Source organism: Podarcis muralis, chromosome W (assembly GCF_964188315.1).
Source record: "Podarcis muralis chromosome W, rPodMur119.hap1.1, whole genome shotgun sequence".
Lineage (NCBI taxonomy): Eukaryota > Metazoa > Chordata > Lepidosauria > Squamata > Lacertidae > Podarcis > Podarcis muralis.
Window position 1 is genome coordinate 25,364,295 of NC_135674.1, and position 16,784 is coordinate 25,381,078.

At 43.4% G+C, this 16,784-nt stretch overlaps 1 pseudogene; it reads left to right on the forward strand.

Moving 5' to 3' along the window:
* The window catches only part of LOC144326332 (inositol polyphosphate 5-phosphatase OCRL-like), a 262,522-nt pseudogene that overhangs the window by 210,480 nt on the left and 35,258 nt on the right, over positions 1-16,784 (forward strand).

Genomic DNA, 16,784 nt, shown 5'->3' on the forward strand with positions numbered 1-16,784 from the left:
GTTTATGCACCTAATGAGGGGAAATCTGAATTCTTTAAAAAGTTGCATGAGACCTTGATGGACTATTTGGACTATAATCTGATTCTGATGGGGGATATGAACGGAGTGGTATCTACAAATATGGACAAGGCGCAAAGACAGGTAGTCACCAAGGATGGTAGACACACTTATACCGAAAACAGAGACTAAAAAAAAGACACAGCTTAAGAACTACCGTCCCATATCACTGCTTAATGTGGATTACAAAATTTTTGCAGATATTTTGGCTAAAAGACTAAAAAAAGTGTTGGTGGAGGAGATTCATAAAGACCAAGCAGGCTTTCTCCCGGGCAGACATTTGTCTGATAATACGAGGAATACAATTAATATTCTAGAAAAACTACAAGTGAATATCAATACTAAGGCAGTCTTGATATTTGTGGACGCAGAGAAAGCCTTTGACAACATTTCTTGGAGTTTTATGAAGAAGAATTTACAGGGGATGGGGGTAGGTCAAGGTTTTGAAAACGGTATAGGTGCAATTTATTCAGAACAAAAGGCAAAATTAATTGTGAACAATGTAGTGACAGAAGAGTTTAAGATTGAGAAAGGGACACGACAAGGTTGCCCAATTTCTCCACTGCTCTTTATATCAGTCCTTGAGGTTTTGTTAAATATGGTTAGAAAGGACCAAGAGGTTAAAGGTATACAAGTGGGAGTTAAACAGTACAAATTGAAAGCATTTGCTGATGACTTAGTATTGACTTTAAAGGAGCCAGAATCTAGTACTAAAAGAGTACTGGAACTGATTCAAGAATTTGGTCAGGTAGCAGGTTTTAAGTTGAACAAGACGAAAACTAAGGTTTTAGAGAAAAATCTAACTGAGATTGAGAGAGATAAGTTTCAGAAGGAGAAAGGATTAACACTGTTTAAGAAAGTGAAATATTTAGGGGTTAACATGACTACTAAGAACGTGAATTTATTTAAGGATAACTATGAAAAATGTTGGACTGAAGTGAAAAAGGACTTAGAAATATGGTGAAAGTTGAAGTTATCACTGTTAGGCCGAATTGCTGTGATAAAAATGAACGTATTGCCAAGGATGCTGTTTCTGTTTCAAACATTGCAAATTTTGGACAAGATGGATTGTTTCAAGAAGTGGCAGAGAGATATCTCTAGATTTGTTTGGCAGGGCAAGAAGCCTCGAATAAAATTTAAGATATTAACTGAGGCCAAAGAAAGAGGTGGATTTGCCCTGCCAGACCTTAAACTTTACTATGAATCAGCTGCTTTTTGTTGGCTGAGAGAATGGCTGCTTCTTGAAAACACCGAAGTGTTGGATTTAGAAGGTTTCAATAATGCATTTGGCTGGCATGCATATCTGTGGTACGATAAGTTAAAAGCACATAAAGCGTTTAAAAACCATATTGTTAGAAAAGCATTGTTTAATGTTTGGATAAGATATAAGGATTTGTTAGAAAAGAAAACCCCAAGATGGTTGTCACCAATGGAAGCGAAGGCACAGAAAAAACTCAATATGGAGGCCAAATGGCCAAATATTGGGAAATTCTGGAACAAGATGGAGATAGAATAAAATTGCAGAGCTTTGAAAAATTGAAAAATAAAGTGTGAGATTGGCTCCATTATTACCAAATAATGGAGGCATAAAATTTGGACAAAAAACTAGGCTTCCAGGTGGAAAAATCAAAATTGGAAACAGAATTGTTAGACCCCAAAGTTAAGAATTTGTCAAGAATGTATAACTTGCTGTTGAAATGGAACACTCAGGATGAAATGGTGAAATCAGTTATGATTAAATGGGCACAAGATGTTGGATATAACATAATGATAGCTGACTGGGAACAGTTATGGACCACAGGTATGAAATTTACGGCATGTAATGCCCTAAGAGAAAATTTAATGAAAATGATATACAGGTGGTACATGACACCAGTCAAGCTTGGAAAAATATACCATTTGCCCGACAATAAATGTTGGAAATGTAATGAGACTGAAGGTACATTCTTTCACCTTTGGTGGACATGCCCAAGGATTAAGACATTCTGGGAGATGATTTATAACGAAATGAAAAAGGTATTTAAATATACCTTCTTGAAGAAACCAGAGGCCTTTCTCCTGGGCATGGTCGCCCAATTGGTGTTAAAGAAGGATAGAACTTTCTTTATGTATGCAACAACAGCAGCAAGAATACTCATCACGAAGTATTGGAAGACACAAGATTTACCCACTCGGGAAGAATGGCAGATGAAGTTGATGGACTATATGGAACTGGCGGAAATGACTGGCAGAATCCGAGACCAGGGAGAAGAGTCAGTGGAAGAAGACTGGAAAAAGTTTAAAGATTATTGTAATGGGAATTGGGGTTGCTTGTGTGTAAACCACCAACTGCTCCAAACTGCTTGGGGTAGTTGCGCCTTTCCCTGGCTGAGCAGCCCTTAGGCACGGCTGCTTCAGTCGCTGGCAGAATCCGTCAGTGGGCGTTTTCTAAACTTCTTCCAACATAAAAATTCCTTGACGCCCAGTCTCCTCCTAGATTCTCTGCGCGGAAGCCTTCTGCGCAGAGTGGGCGTGCCAAGCGGGGGTCCGGTGCTCTCCCCGCTGATCTCACTTGAAGAGTCTCGGAGCCCTCCCTCCGAAGTGCTCTCAGCCTCCCCTTTCTTCCTGGTGTCTCCTTGATTGCCTTCCCCAGCGGAAGCTCTCTCTCTCTCCTTGCTAGTCCCCTCCCCTGCATCATTGGGGCGACCTCCCTCTCCTCTGGTCTCTGATGGCAGTTCCCTGACAATTATTTACTGAAATACTGTAAAATTAATGAATGTTAGAAGAATTTTGGAATGAAGTTACATGGCTTTAGTAGAAATGCTATAAGGAATTAAGTATAAATAGATTAATAGAATATTAAAGGAAAAAATAAGGTTAGAATGTGTTAAGATAATTATAAGATAGAAAACAGAGGAAGATGGAAAGGAATTGCTGAAACAATTAACAGAAGTGGAATACAAAAAGGGAGGTGTGAGGAGGTCGTTGAAATAAGTGAATGAAAGATAAGATATTGAAATTGTTTGATGTGTTTTAAACTGTTCTTGTTTTGTTTTGTTAGTTTAATGTGTCAGTGTTATGTAGTGTTTTGTATTGTATTGTATTGTATTGTATTGGTTTTTTCTCTCTCCTTTTTATGTTCTTTTTTGTAGTGTTTAAATTGTTGGAAAAGTAATAAATATTATTTAAAAGGGGGGGGGGGGAATGGGAGCTATGCTCCCCCCAGAGACACTCCACTCCTTCTTCCTTAGCTGTGTTGCTCAACAGTTGAGGCAACCTTCACAGTTCTGGGATGCCAATGCCAAAGACCTGGAAGTGTGCTGTCAATATATTTACAGTGCAGGGGTTCCTCCGGAGGAGACGACCACTTGTTTGTTTTGCGTTCATGTCTTGCTTACCCAAAACTTACAACAGTGGTTAGACTCTACTAAGGGAATGGTCAGAGTGCTTTAATCCATTCTCATTGGAAAAGCTGAAGTTCCGGGCTGGACCTGAATCCCTCCCACAAAATACTGACAGTCTGGAAACACCCTGGGTGCAAACGTGTTTTAGTGGGGAAAGGATCTTTGCCTCTTCCTCCTTCCTAACCTGCAGTAGTGCCCTGGCAAATCACAAAGTGCAGGCTCCCTTCATGGTACTCACAGCCACACCGCTTCTAAGATTATACAAATTTAATATATCAACAACAAATAAACACAATAATGCTATAGTGATACAATCTGAATCATTAGGGGTGCATTGCAGCAGTCATTGCAAATCTCCATGAGTCGCCTTTCAGCCAGAAGCTCTGCAGCACAGGTGGTTCTGATGATTCCCCTGTAAGGAAGGCTTACAATGTAGGAGACTTTGGGGCTTTGGGAGAGGGGGGAAAGTGGGGACATCATAGAAGTATGCATGATGTGGGAAAGGTGCAGAGCGATGTTTCCTCCTCATAATATCAGAACCTGGATCTCTTTAAGAAAGAGGAATGTTGGCAGATTCAGGCCAGACACAGAGTGCCTAGTGACACTGAAATTTCCTCCTTCCAGAGGCACTGAGGGGGATGGCTTTAAGAGAGGATTCGTCAAATTCATGGAGGGTTAGACCATGTTGCACCTCCAGCCGCAGAGGCAGTCTACCTCTGCCTACCCGTTGCGGGCGTCCCCAGTGGGGAGAGTGGGGCTGCATTTGGAGTCTGCTTGGGGCTTCCCTTGGACATCTGCTGGGCTGCTGAGAGCTGGACTAGATGGGCCTTGGTCTGATCCTGCAGGGCTGTGACAATAAGAGCCTGGAGTATGGCTGCTTCGCGAGCAGTTCAGGGAACAGTAGTGCAGAGTTGCATCTCCCTGGGAAGGGGCACGTGCTCAGCAAAGCTGTCTCTTGCTTCTGGTCCTAAGAGTTGGGGTGGGGACATGGAGGAAAGGGGTGCAGCCTTCTGTAGAGGCCGGAGTCTCTCCCCTGCCTCTCTCTGCCACCTCTGAGGTGCCCGAAAAGGCAGATAGCAGAGGAAGCGAACCAATAGTCACGTTCATCTGTACTGCCTCAGTATGACCTATTCTGACAGATGCTGCCTTTCATATTCACGCCCAAGAGCCTTTCTGCTCCAGAGATCTGGGGCTGAACCCGGGATCTGCATGCCAAGGCTGGAGTAAGAAAGAGCCCTTGCCGGACTTCCGGGTTAGCGCCATCGGCTAATGGCGGATTCCCTCCGAGCTCCGGAGGGAATCGGCTCCGTAGGATTTGGGTCTTGCCGCTGCGGCGACGCGGGGACCCTCAAAAATCACAGGCGGTGAAGCCTGTGAACCTGGTGACTCGGCGGGCACCATTTGCGCGCCCCCGACCTGCGGAGGAGCCTTTTAAAAGGCTTCGGAACGGGGGACGGGGTGAGCGGCGCGGTGCTGAGAGTCGACTGCTTCTCCTACGGAGTGAAGCCGCATGCCATGGTCGGAGAGCGCTGACTTCTTCTTGTGAAAAATTGGGCTCTAAAGTAACAACCCGTGAGTAGTACGGAAATTGGATTAGTAAAGGGGGGGAAAAAATTTTGAATTAGGCACGATCGGGGAAGGCGCAAACAGGAAGTCCGTCTCCCCGTCTTATAAATAATCTAAAGCAAGGACCAGCTAACTAAGGTCGAAATAATTTTCTCCTTTTATTGGGTAAAAGACATTAATTTCACGACTTGGCAGTATAAGTAATCTTACTGGAGGATTAGAGCTAATTTTGGGAGCTGAAGTGCCACCCCCCCGGACCCGGGAGTGACCCGTGAGAGAGCCTGTTGGAGAGGTATTGAAGAGTTTGACAGCTGTCAAATTAGCTGTCAAGACGGAAAAAGAGAACTTTGTTTCTGTTGTCCCTGCTGGTTATATTTGTTACAATTTGGTTACATTTTGTTGAAAACAAGGAAGAACTGATACAAACTAACTTGATTTTTGGATTTGAACTGGAAGGAATACTAAGTAACCAAAATCCCTCTAGAGGGGGTTTTGGGACATTACAAGTATGGCTGAAGGAGGGGAAATTCAAGCTAAAGTGGACAGAGTTTTTCTTCTCTTGGGAAAGTTACAAGGCCAAATTGATGTTTTGGCTACCAATGTTGCAACTCTGGACTTAACAGTAAACAAACTCATTGAATTTGATAAGGACTTGATTCAGGAAGTTCATGCAGCTGGACAAGAGGAGAAACTTGAGAGCTTTGAGAGTGTGGAGAAAGAGATATATGTTGTTTCTGAGGAAAAGGAAGGAGGAGATGTAATGTTGCAGATGACAAAGGAGAGCCAGAGGCCTGACACGATGGCGACAAAGGAAAATAAGAACTTGATGATGAAAATCTGGTTTGAATTGGAGATTGAAGAATGGAGAGATCTCCTTATGTGGAGATCTGAAGACCCAAGGATTGCAAAATTGATTAAGGTGGAAGTTGGAGCTTTGGGGGCATTTGGATTTGAAAGGAGTAAGAAACAAGATTTGGGCTCCACTTTTAAGTATGGAGGTCTGGCTGGAAGAAACATGGACCCTATCGGGCTAGAGCTTCTCCGAGATTTGATGTTTAATACTAAGGACTATCAAAAAAAACCGGCAGAGAGGAATTGAGAGAGAATTAAGAGCCTCGGACGTGAGATCTCCAGGCTGATAGTAGACTAAGACTGATGGACATTTGTTGGGGATTGAAACCGGGAAAGGGGAAGGGGTGGGGTTTGGGAATCCAAAGGGTGTATAATTATAATCTGTCTTTCTTTTCTTATTTTATTTTGTTATTAGTATGAAAATTGGGGAATTCGTGGAAGGGAATTTGGGTCGACTTTAGAAAAAAGTTTTAAGAATGAGCACTGAAGTATAAATACTGATGTTTATATTTTTTTTAATAAAATTTTTATTGGTTTTTCAACATAGATTAAAGACAAGACAATACACAATACAAAAACAAACAATACATATAAACACGTATAATTTCAAAACCTCTTTTTCATAGACCCTACTTCCCTGACCTCCCCATGCCTCCCCTTTTCTGCATCCCTATTTTAAAATTTCTTCAGCAACCCCTCGCATCAATTTACTGATTACTCATTTTCTTTTTCCCTTCTTCTCTTACTTAATCAATTACAGCTGTAATTCTATTTTTTTCCTTTCCCTTGACATTTTAGCACTCATTAATTTTACAACAGTTCTTAAGATATACTTTAAATTTCTTCCAATCTTCTTCCACCGTCTCTTTCCCTTGGTCACGGATTCTGCCAGTCATCTCCGCCAGTCCCATATAGTCGATCACCTTCGTCTGCCATTCTTCCAGCGTGGGTAGTTCTTGTGTCTTCCAATACTTTGCTAAAAGAATCCTTGCTGCTGTTGTAGCATACATAAAAAACGTCCTATCCTTCCTTGACACCAATTGGCCGACCATGCCCTTGAGAAAAGCTTCTGGTTTCTTATGAAAGGTACATTTAAGGACCTTCTTAATTTCATTATAGATCATTTCCCAGAAGGCCTTAATCCTCGGGCACGTCCACCAAAGGTGGTAGAAAGTTCCTTCAGTCTCATTACATTTCCAGCATTTATTATTGGGCAAATGATAAATTTTTGCAAGCTTGACTGGGGTCATGTACCACCTGTAAATCATTTTCATAATATTCTCTCTTAAGGCATTACATGCCGTGAACCTTATACCGGTGGTCCATAACTGTTCCCAGTCAGCAAACATAATATCATGACCAAAGTCTTGTGCCCACTTAATCATTGCTGATTTAACTGTTTCATCTTGTGTATTCCACTTCAACAGCAGGTTATACATTCTTGACAGATTCTTAGTATTGGGTTCTAACAATTCAGTTTCTAGCTTTGACCTCTCCATCTGGAAGCCAATTTTCCTGTCTTGTTTAAACACCTCCATTATTTGATGGTAGTGAAGCCAATCTCGTACTTTAAACTTCAATTTCTCATAACTCTGTAATTTAACTTTTTCACCATCTTGCTCTAAAATTTCCCAATATTTTGGCCATTTAGATTCCATATTAAGTTTTTTCACCTCCTTAGCTTCCATTGGTGACAACCACCTAGGTGTTTTATTTTCCAACAAATCTTTATATCGAGTCCAAACATTATATAGTGCTTTCCTGACAATATGGTTTTTAAACCCTTTATGCATTTTTACCTTGTCATACCATATGTAAGCATGCCAACCAAATCTATTATTAAACCCTTCCAGATCCAAAATGTCTGTATTCTCAAGAAGTAGCCAGTCTTTCAACCAGCAGAAAGCTGCCGATTCATAATACAGTCTTAAGTCCGGCAGGGCAAACCCCCCTCTGTCTTTTGCATCAGTTAGTATCTTAAATTTTATTCTGGGCTTTTTGCCCTGCCAGACAAATTTAGATATATCTTTCTGCCACTTCCTGAAACAGTCCACTTTGTCCACAATCCGCAATGTCTGAAACAGAAATAACATTCTTGGCAATACGTTCATCTTGATAACAGCAATTCAGCCTAACAAGGAAAGTCTCAAATTTGACCATATTTCTAGATCTTTCTTTACTTCTGTCCAACATTTATCATAGTTATCTTTAAATAAATTCACATTCTTAGATGTCAAATTAATCCCCAAATATTTCACTTTCTTTGCCACCATTAATCCCGTTTCACTCTGAAACCTCTCTTTTTCAACGTTTGTTAAGTTTTTCTGGAGAAAAATACTGATGTTTATAAGGCAAAATTGGTTTGTTAAAATGAATTAAATATAAAAAGGTTAAAAATTGGGGATAAGAACTTGTTGAACTAACAATCTGAATTGGAATATAAGAAGGGGAGGTGTGGGGAAGTCAGGGAAGTATGTTATAGAAAAATAAGGATTGTAAACTGTATCTGTTTTTAATTTTCTTTTTGTTTTCTTTTTTGACTTTTTAATGTATTAAAGTGGAAAATTTCAATAAATATCTTTTTTTTAAAAAAAGAAAGAGCCCTTGCCAGCTGGCCACGTTGGGTGCCTGCCTGGAGAGTGGAAGCCGGGGGTTTGAGGGACATCGTGCTGCTCCTGGTCACCCCCACCCAACCCGACGTCCTCCTCTGCCTGAGTGTATCTTCAGAACAACCCTCTGTGAGGGAGGCTAAGCTGGCCCAAGGACTGGCCCAAGGTAGCTCAGCCAGGTTGCCAAGGCATTTAAGCATTTAAGACCGCGCATCCTTTCCCCTCAGATGAGAAAGCCGGGATGAGTCATGCTAGCAGCCTGTGGCCTTGATGGGCTTTGAGGCAGCCCAGCCCCCTTGTTTGCAAGCAGGCTGCCTCCTGGGAGGATCAGCATTTTTTTTTCAAGGGACAGAAGCGCATGACTTCCCCCTCCCACTTGCCGCCCACCCCAGTCTTTCTCCGGCGGCTCAGTTTAGTGCGCCAAGCGGCTCATCCCAGGTGGGAAGTAAGAGTTTTGCATAAGTTTTTTAAGCTGATAGACAAGGAATCAGAAGTCTTTTCATCTTCTGTTTCTTTTCATTTTTGTTTTCAAAATGCTTGATATCTGACACTGATTTCTGTATATTGTGTTTTCTTTGTTTTTCAAGCTTTCATAAAAAATAGCCTTTGAAACCAGCTGGTACAGTGGACAGAAGACTTGCCTTCGTGTCCACAGAATGGAGAAGAAAAGTTCGCCCGGCGAATCCCTGGGTGCGACCACAGAGACCTCCGGCTCCCACCTGGCTGAGCCTTCTCATTGCCAGCTCACTTCGATGCCCTCTGTTCCCAGAGATACCACTGGAAGAGCTGCTTCCCTTAGCCAGGAAGAGTCGGGGTCCCAGCAGCCTTCCCAGCAGGCCTCCCACATTTCCTCCTCCTTGGGCAGTGCTCCATTGCAGGTCCCCAAGCAGCTTTCCGAAGAAAGGCCCCATGGCACTGGCCAAAGTGCTTCCCTCCCATCTCTGGATGAGGTTTCTTCTTCCCAGTGCACCACCCAGGGAACGGGTCACCAGCTTGCAGCGACGTTCTCTAGCCTGCAGTCTGGGAGTAGGAAAAGTGTGATCACCTTTGCGGGGACCCAGGCTGGTTCCTCTACCTCTAAGTCTCCAGAGGGGTCTGTCCCAGCTCCGAGCACAGCTGACCTGGCTAAAGGCGGCCAGGGGCAAGGCCACGTAAGTCCAGATTGAGAGATAGGGAAAGGGCTTTGAGGCTGTAATGCCCTCCTTGAGTCTCTCCAGCTGCTTTGGACAACTGCCCCCATCCCTGACCCCTGGCCATACTGCCTGGGCCTGGTGAGAGATGGAGCCCCAGAACACCTGGAGTGCACCAGGCTGGGGAAGGATGTCGTGAGGTGGAAGGCAAAAGGAAGGCAGACAGCCCATCCCGGGGTCGGTCCTTTTCCTCCTGCGTGCCACATTTCCGAAAGGCAGCTTCTAGCTTAATGGCTCACCTGTGCCGCCATCCTTTAAACTGGGGAAGCAGCAGCGGCTCATCAGAACTCACAAGTTAGGAAGTCCTATGTTATAGTGCCCATCTTCTTGTTATGTCCTGTTGGTGGGGAGATTCGTGCCGTTTTCCTGTGGGTGGGCAGCCAGCCAGCAGCAGGCTGGCAGGTGGGCCCAGGGAAATGGCTTTGTTGGGGGAGCCTCAGAACTCGTCCTCTGCATGTTTGTTCCCTGTTGCCCCAAAGTGGGAACGGTCTTGCAATTCAGGCTTGTGGCACACAGGTAGAGAAGGGGAGCCGTTTGTCTCTTCAGATGCCTGGGAGAAGAGAGCAGTGGGTGGGGGCAGCCTCTGCTCGCCCTTCTAGAAAGGAGGCCTTTGCCAACATGGGTGCAATTCTGCTCCATGTGGGGAAAGTGTTTATCCATCATGGACTTGGGGGGATGCTGCTGCCAGCCAATATGGGCTTTGAAGGATATTTTTTTACTGTAGGCCTGTTTATTCTGCTGCATTTCAATGTTTGCCTATTTTCGGACCTAGTTGTAAAGTACCTTGAGATTCCCACATAACAGGTTGCAGGTAAATACTCTAAAAATAAGAACTCCCCCCCCCATCATGTCACAAAGTCAATTGACACAGAGCCTAAAATAATGCCAACGAGCTCTTCTACCTGGAAGTGCAACATCAGCCCTTCAACACATCAGCATGAGGTGCAGTTGTCACACGGCTACGACTCATAAGCCATGAATGCAGGTCTGAATAGTGCCCCTTTGGAAACCCCCACCCTCCATGCAGAAAAAGAGCATCTGCCCCTGAAATCCTTTCAGTATAAAGTGTATGAATGACAGGCAGCTAAAAAACTGTCTCCTCGGCTATTTGGCTCATGTGTCTCATAGAACACTTTGTGGGAGAGCTTGCTTGCAGATAGGGATAGTGCACAGTTGGAGAGCCTTTTATTTGTAATTGCTCTGGTTGCTTAGAAGGGTAGTTGGCGGATGAAGTGTGCATGCACACGAAAGCTCATACCAAGAACTAACTTAGTTGGTCTTTAAGGTGCTACTGGAAGGAATTTTTTTTTTTTTTTTGACTATGGCAGACCAACACGGCTACCTATCTGTAACTGAAGTTAATCAAGTCAACTTTAACCATTTAACCTGCCAGAAAAAGGGCCAGTTTAAAACAGCGGCTGTCTAGTTCACAGAGTTCCTGAACAAGCATGCATGGAAACACCGGTTTCTATAATAACTGAAATGTGCTTCATTTGCAACTAAGTAGAGCCTCTCTGCTAATGCAGAGCACAATCCACAGCTTCAGGCAAGGCCATTTATATACCCAGAATCCAGAGCAGCCTTTTCTCATACTCCTCTGAAGTACCACCACTGCAGGCCAAAATACTGCGAAATTTTAGAGCAAGATGAGGGTAAAATCAAACTACAGAGCTATGAAAAATTGAAGTTTAAGGTACGAGACTGGCTTCATTATTATCAAATAATGGAGGTGTTTAAACAGGACAGGAAAACTGGCTTCCAGATGGAGAGGTCAAAACTAGAAACAGAACTGTTAGAACCCAATACTAAGAACTTGTCAAGAATGTATAATTTGCTGTTGAAATGGAATGCACAGGATGAAACGGTGAAATCAGCCATGATTAAATGGGCACAAGACATCGGTCATGACATCATGTTTGTTGACTGGGAACAGTTATGGACCACTGGCGTTAAGTTCACGGCATGTAATGCCTTAAGAGAAAATATTATGAAAATGATTTACAGGTGGTACATGACCCCAGTCAAACTTGCAAAAATTTATCATTTGCCCAATAACAAATGCTGGAAATGTAAGGAGGCTGAAGGTACCTTTTACCATCTTTGGTGGACCTGCCCGAAGATTAAAGCCTTTTGGGAAATGATCTATAATGAAATTAAGAAAGTCCTTAAAAGGACTTTTCCTAAGAAACCTGAGGCTTTTCTCTTGGGCATGGTGGGCCAATTGGTGTTAAAGAAGGATAGGACGTTTTTTATGTATGCCACTACAGCAGCAAGGATCCTTTTAGCAAAGTATTGGAAGACACAAGAACTACCCACTCTGGAAGAATGGCAGACGAAGGTGATCGACTATATGGGACTGGCGGAGATGACTGGCAGAATCCGTGACCAGGGGAAAGAGACAGTGGAAGAAGACTGGAAGAAATTTAAAATATATCTTAAAAATTGTTGTAAAATTGAGGAGTGTTAAGATGTCAAGGAGTTGGCAAATAGAGAATTGCAGCTGTAATCAATAAGTTAAAGAAGAACTTAAAAGAAATTGAATTGAATAATTAGTTAATTGGAGGAGTTGCTGAAGAAATGTAAAACAAGGATGCAGAAAAGGGGAGGTATGGGGAAGTCCGGGAAGTAAGGTGTATGAAAATAAGATTATGAAGTTATACATGTTTATATGTTTGTATGTCTGTGTATTGTGTATTGTTTGTTTTTATTTTGTGTTTGGAAAACCAATAAAAATTCATTTAAAAAAAAAATGAAGTACCACCACTGCAACACCAGCGCTTGGCCTTCTGGCACCTGCAGGCTAGGGAAAGAGCTCTTTAGCACCCTGGGGTGGAGCTCCTTCTCAGCAATAGCACTGTCTGCTCATTCCCAACTTCTTCAACCAGTGCCTCTGTGCCTTCTGTAAATGTCTGGAGTAAATGTCTAGCAGGAAGTGTCTGTCCTCTCCAGGATGTTGAAATACTGAAGAAGGCGCCCAATAGCCCGAAGATGGGGGCGGAGACAGTACTTAAGGATGATCAAGCATTGCGTATGAAGGTCCAGGAGCTTGAAGAAAAACTCCAGGCGTTGCCTGCAATACTCCAGGAGCCGCAAGGAAGAGGTATTTTTGAGAATCCTGTCTTCACAAATTCCGGGGACATGGCCCTCCCAGTGTTAAGGTGGGGAGGTGGGGTTGGGAGGTTGCAGATAAGAGTCCAAAGTTAAAAATGTAAAGGCTAATGGAATTCTGCGCTCCGAGGGCTTGCGCATAGGTGCCTGAAGCCTGGAGAGTGAGAGGGGTCAGTGCACACCGATCCCTCTTGCTCTCCAGGCTACGCTTTGCTGGAGAGGCGCTGCACAGTTTTCCCTCTCTGTGCAGCGCCCCTTCAGCGAAGTGGGAGGAGAAATGGAAGGGGCTCCGTTTCTCCTGCCGCTTCGCTGAAGGGACGCTTAGCAGAGAGGGGGAGAATTATTTCCCCCTTGTTCTCCCCCTCCTATGGTCCGGTGCGTCCTATAGAGCGAAAAATACGGTATATATAGAATTCATTAATGAGAAATTAAAAAAAAACTTTTAAAAAAGAAAAAGAAAAAATGAGTAATAATAATGAAAATGAGTAAGAAGTGAATAATGAGTAATAATGTATTAATAAAAAAGGGAGGGTTGTGTGTATAACTAAAGAAGAAGGAGGAGGGAGAGAGAGAGAGAGAGAGAAGGGAACAAGAAAAAGGGGCAGTTTTAATTCTCCTGTGGGACCCCCAGGGCTTGGTGTCGGGTCCCTAGATCAGGGCTGAGGCGGCCGTTCCAGGAAATGGGCTCCAATGGTTCAGACCGCCTACCTGGGTTCATAGGGTTCTAAAATATTGATAAGAAATGGACTGAAAATAAACTCAATAACATAAAGCATGGTTTTTGTTGTGCCCCCCTGCACTGGCAGGGGAGGGTCCACGCCGCGTTCTTCTAGCCCCCAGCCGGTCCCCGGTGCGCGGTTCCTCTGCTCTTTTGCTCCAGCCGCTGGTGATATTGGCTTGGGGTCGGAGCTGGGCTAGGTGGGGCGTTCCCTCCGGGCTTCCCTGTCTCTCCCGATCCCCTCCTATCATCCCCCCCCCCATGTTACCTGTGGGGGCGCCTTACCAATACAGTCGTACCTTGGATCCCAAACGCCTTACGACTCGAATGATTTGGCTCCCGAACGCCACAAACCTGGAAGTGAGTGTTCTGGTTTGTGAATGTTCTTTGGAGCCCAAATGTCCGACGGGGCTTCCGCGGCTTTGGATTGAGTGCCAATCGGAAGCCGCGCCTTGGTTTCTGAATGTTTGCCCCCCCCCCAACTTAATTTTTTATTAGTTTTCATCAAACATACATTCCAATACATTCATTGTATTAATACATCTCATACATAACATTAGCTCTATTGAGCTTTGGACTTCCTTCCTCCCCTTCGGTAAGTATCATATATTTTCATTATGCCACGTATTTTATACATTTATCTATTTGATCATAAGCTGTTGAAGTTAGTCAAATCCTGCCAGTGTCTTTACAGATTTACAGTTATCTCTTATATAATCCAAGTATTTACTCCAATTTTCATAAAACTTTTGTTCATCCTGATCTTTTATTCTCCCCGATATTCTAGCCAGTTCCGCATAATTAATCATTTTGACCTGCCATTCAGTAATAGTTGGTATTACTTCTGTTTTCCAATTCTGGGCTAACATAGTCCTTGCTGCTGTTGTGGCATACGGGAATAAGTTTTTATCTTTCTTTTTAACATCTTTTCCAACTAGTCCCAGTAGAAAGGCTTCGGGGTTTTTTTTAAACGTATACTTAAACATTTTTTTAAGCTCATTGTAAATTAATTCCCAGAAGCCTTTCACTTTACTGCAATTCAACCACATATGGAAAAGATCTCCTTCTACCTCTCCACATTTCCAGCATTTGTTATTTTTCATTCTGTACATCTTTGCCAGTTTTACCGGCGTGAGGTACCACCTGTATATCATTTTCCATACATTTTCCTGTAATGCCGTACAAGCCGTGAATTTTAAGTTCACATTCCATAATTCTTGCCAGGCTTCTAATTCTATATTATGACCAAAGTCTATGGCCCATTTAATCATAACCTCCTTCACCTCTTCATCTTTAGTATACCAATTTAATAATAACTCATATATTTTGGACATTGTTTTATTTTTGCTTTCTATAATATCTATGTGAAATTTTGATTTTTTTATCATCAAATCTCTTGGTTTCTGAATGTTTTGGAAGTCAAACGGACTTCTGGAATGGATTCCGTTTGACTTCCGAGGTACCACTGTATATCTTCTCGCAGGGGCAATCCCATTGCCGCCTTCAGTTCTGGTAAAGCTAAGAATTGCTTGTGCAGATCTTGATGCCTTCAAGGCCAAGGCTGTCATCTGATGTGATCCAGTACTCCTATCAGAGAAGTAAATCCTCATATACAGTCATAACTCTTGTTACGCTCGGTTCAGGTTACGTCTTTTCAGGTTGCGACCCGCGGTGACCCGGAAGTAACGGAACGGGTTACTTCCAGGTTTCGCTGCTCGTGCATGTGCAGACGCTCAGAATGATGTGCAGATGCTCAGAATGTTTGTGCTAACAACACTGTATCATTGGCATGTAGCAAAATGGATACATTATGGGATAAAACTGAAACATCTGGCCATTTGGGTTCCTTTATTACATCATTTACATAAATGTTAAAAAGCAAAATTTTAGAAAGTATTTCAAAGTGTTTAAAATGATTTAGGAATTACAAGGTTAACTTTTTTAAAAAGGTATTAAATAAGTTTTAAAAGCCTGTATGTGTAACTGCTGATGATGTTGGGGGGTGGCGTCAGCTGTGGTTGTAAGACTCCCTTAAAACTGATTTACAGTGCTGGCTCTTGGGGATTGAAAGGGCACATAAAAAGGCCTTGCCCCAAATTAAAGAAAAACCAACAAACAACCCCAGTCAAACAATTAAAAAAAAAAACAACAGCTTGTGGAGCTCAGATGAACAAGTCCCACTTTGGTGCAACTTGACCGGAATGACATGCACAGATGCTCCCTTCTTTTTCTGAGTTAAAGCAGTGATTTTGGGTGAGGTGTGGCATGCAGCTGAAACAGTATTTAAGGAAGCTCCAGGAGCCGCAAGCCAGAGGTATTTTTGAGAATCCTGTCTTCACATGGCCCTCCCTCCCAATGATGTTGGGTTTCAAGTCCCATCATCCATGATGAGCCCCGGCCATGTTGGCTGGGGCTTAGGGGAGTCCCACCACAGTCTGGAGCCCAGTTCAGTGCGCCTTTGTGGGCATCTGGTAGCCATGCCAGGGTCGCCTTCGCTGCGTGGAAGGGGTGGCCTCCCCCCCACCCCCACCCCATGCGCAGGAGACCAGAGGCCAGTAGCAGACTGCGCATGTGCCTCTGAAGGGCACAAAGGTTTGCTGCCTCCTTGTGTGCCCATTTTCTTGCCAAAAAGAATAAAAATACAGCATATGGTTGCACATACCAGGCACCAATGTTAATGGTGGTTCTTTGGCTTTTCCTTCAGGTGAGGAACACGAGGAGGAGGAGGAGCAGCAGCAGGAGGAGGAGGAGAAGGGAAAATAAAGAAAATGTGTGTGGGGGATATATATTTTCCTATATATTTCTATTATTAGTTCTATGTATTGCTTCTTTGTTCGAAAGCACGTCAAAGTAGAAGTAGATAAATAGGTACCGCTCCAGCGGGAAGGTAAACAGCGTTTTCGTGCGCTGCTCTTCTGGTTCGCCAGAAGTGGCTTAGTCATGCTAGCAACATAACCTGGAAGCTGTACACCCGCTCCCTCGGCCAGTAAAGCGAGATGAGCGCCGCAACCCCAGAGTCGGTCACGACTGGACCAAATGGTCAGGGGTCCCTTTACCTTTACTATTGCTTCTTTATTTAATAAAATTTATTTTTAAAAGCCTGCAAAGTGGTTTACTAAAACAAAAAACCAAAAAACCACCACAGCAGTAAAATCAAGGTGCTGCCACACTAAACAATACAGTACAGATATTCTGCAGAACCTGTGGTAGCGCTTGAAAGTGTTAGAATTCCAGCTCCATGATTGCAGTCACGGGATTGTTGTCTATGTTTTGACTCCACAGAGTGGGAAGTGACGGCGAC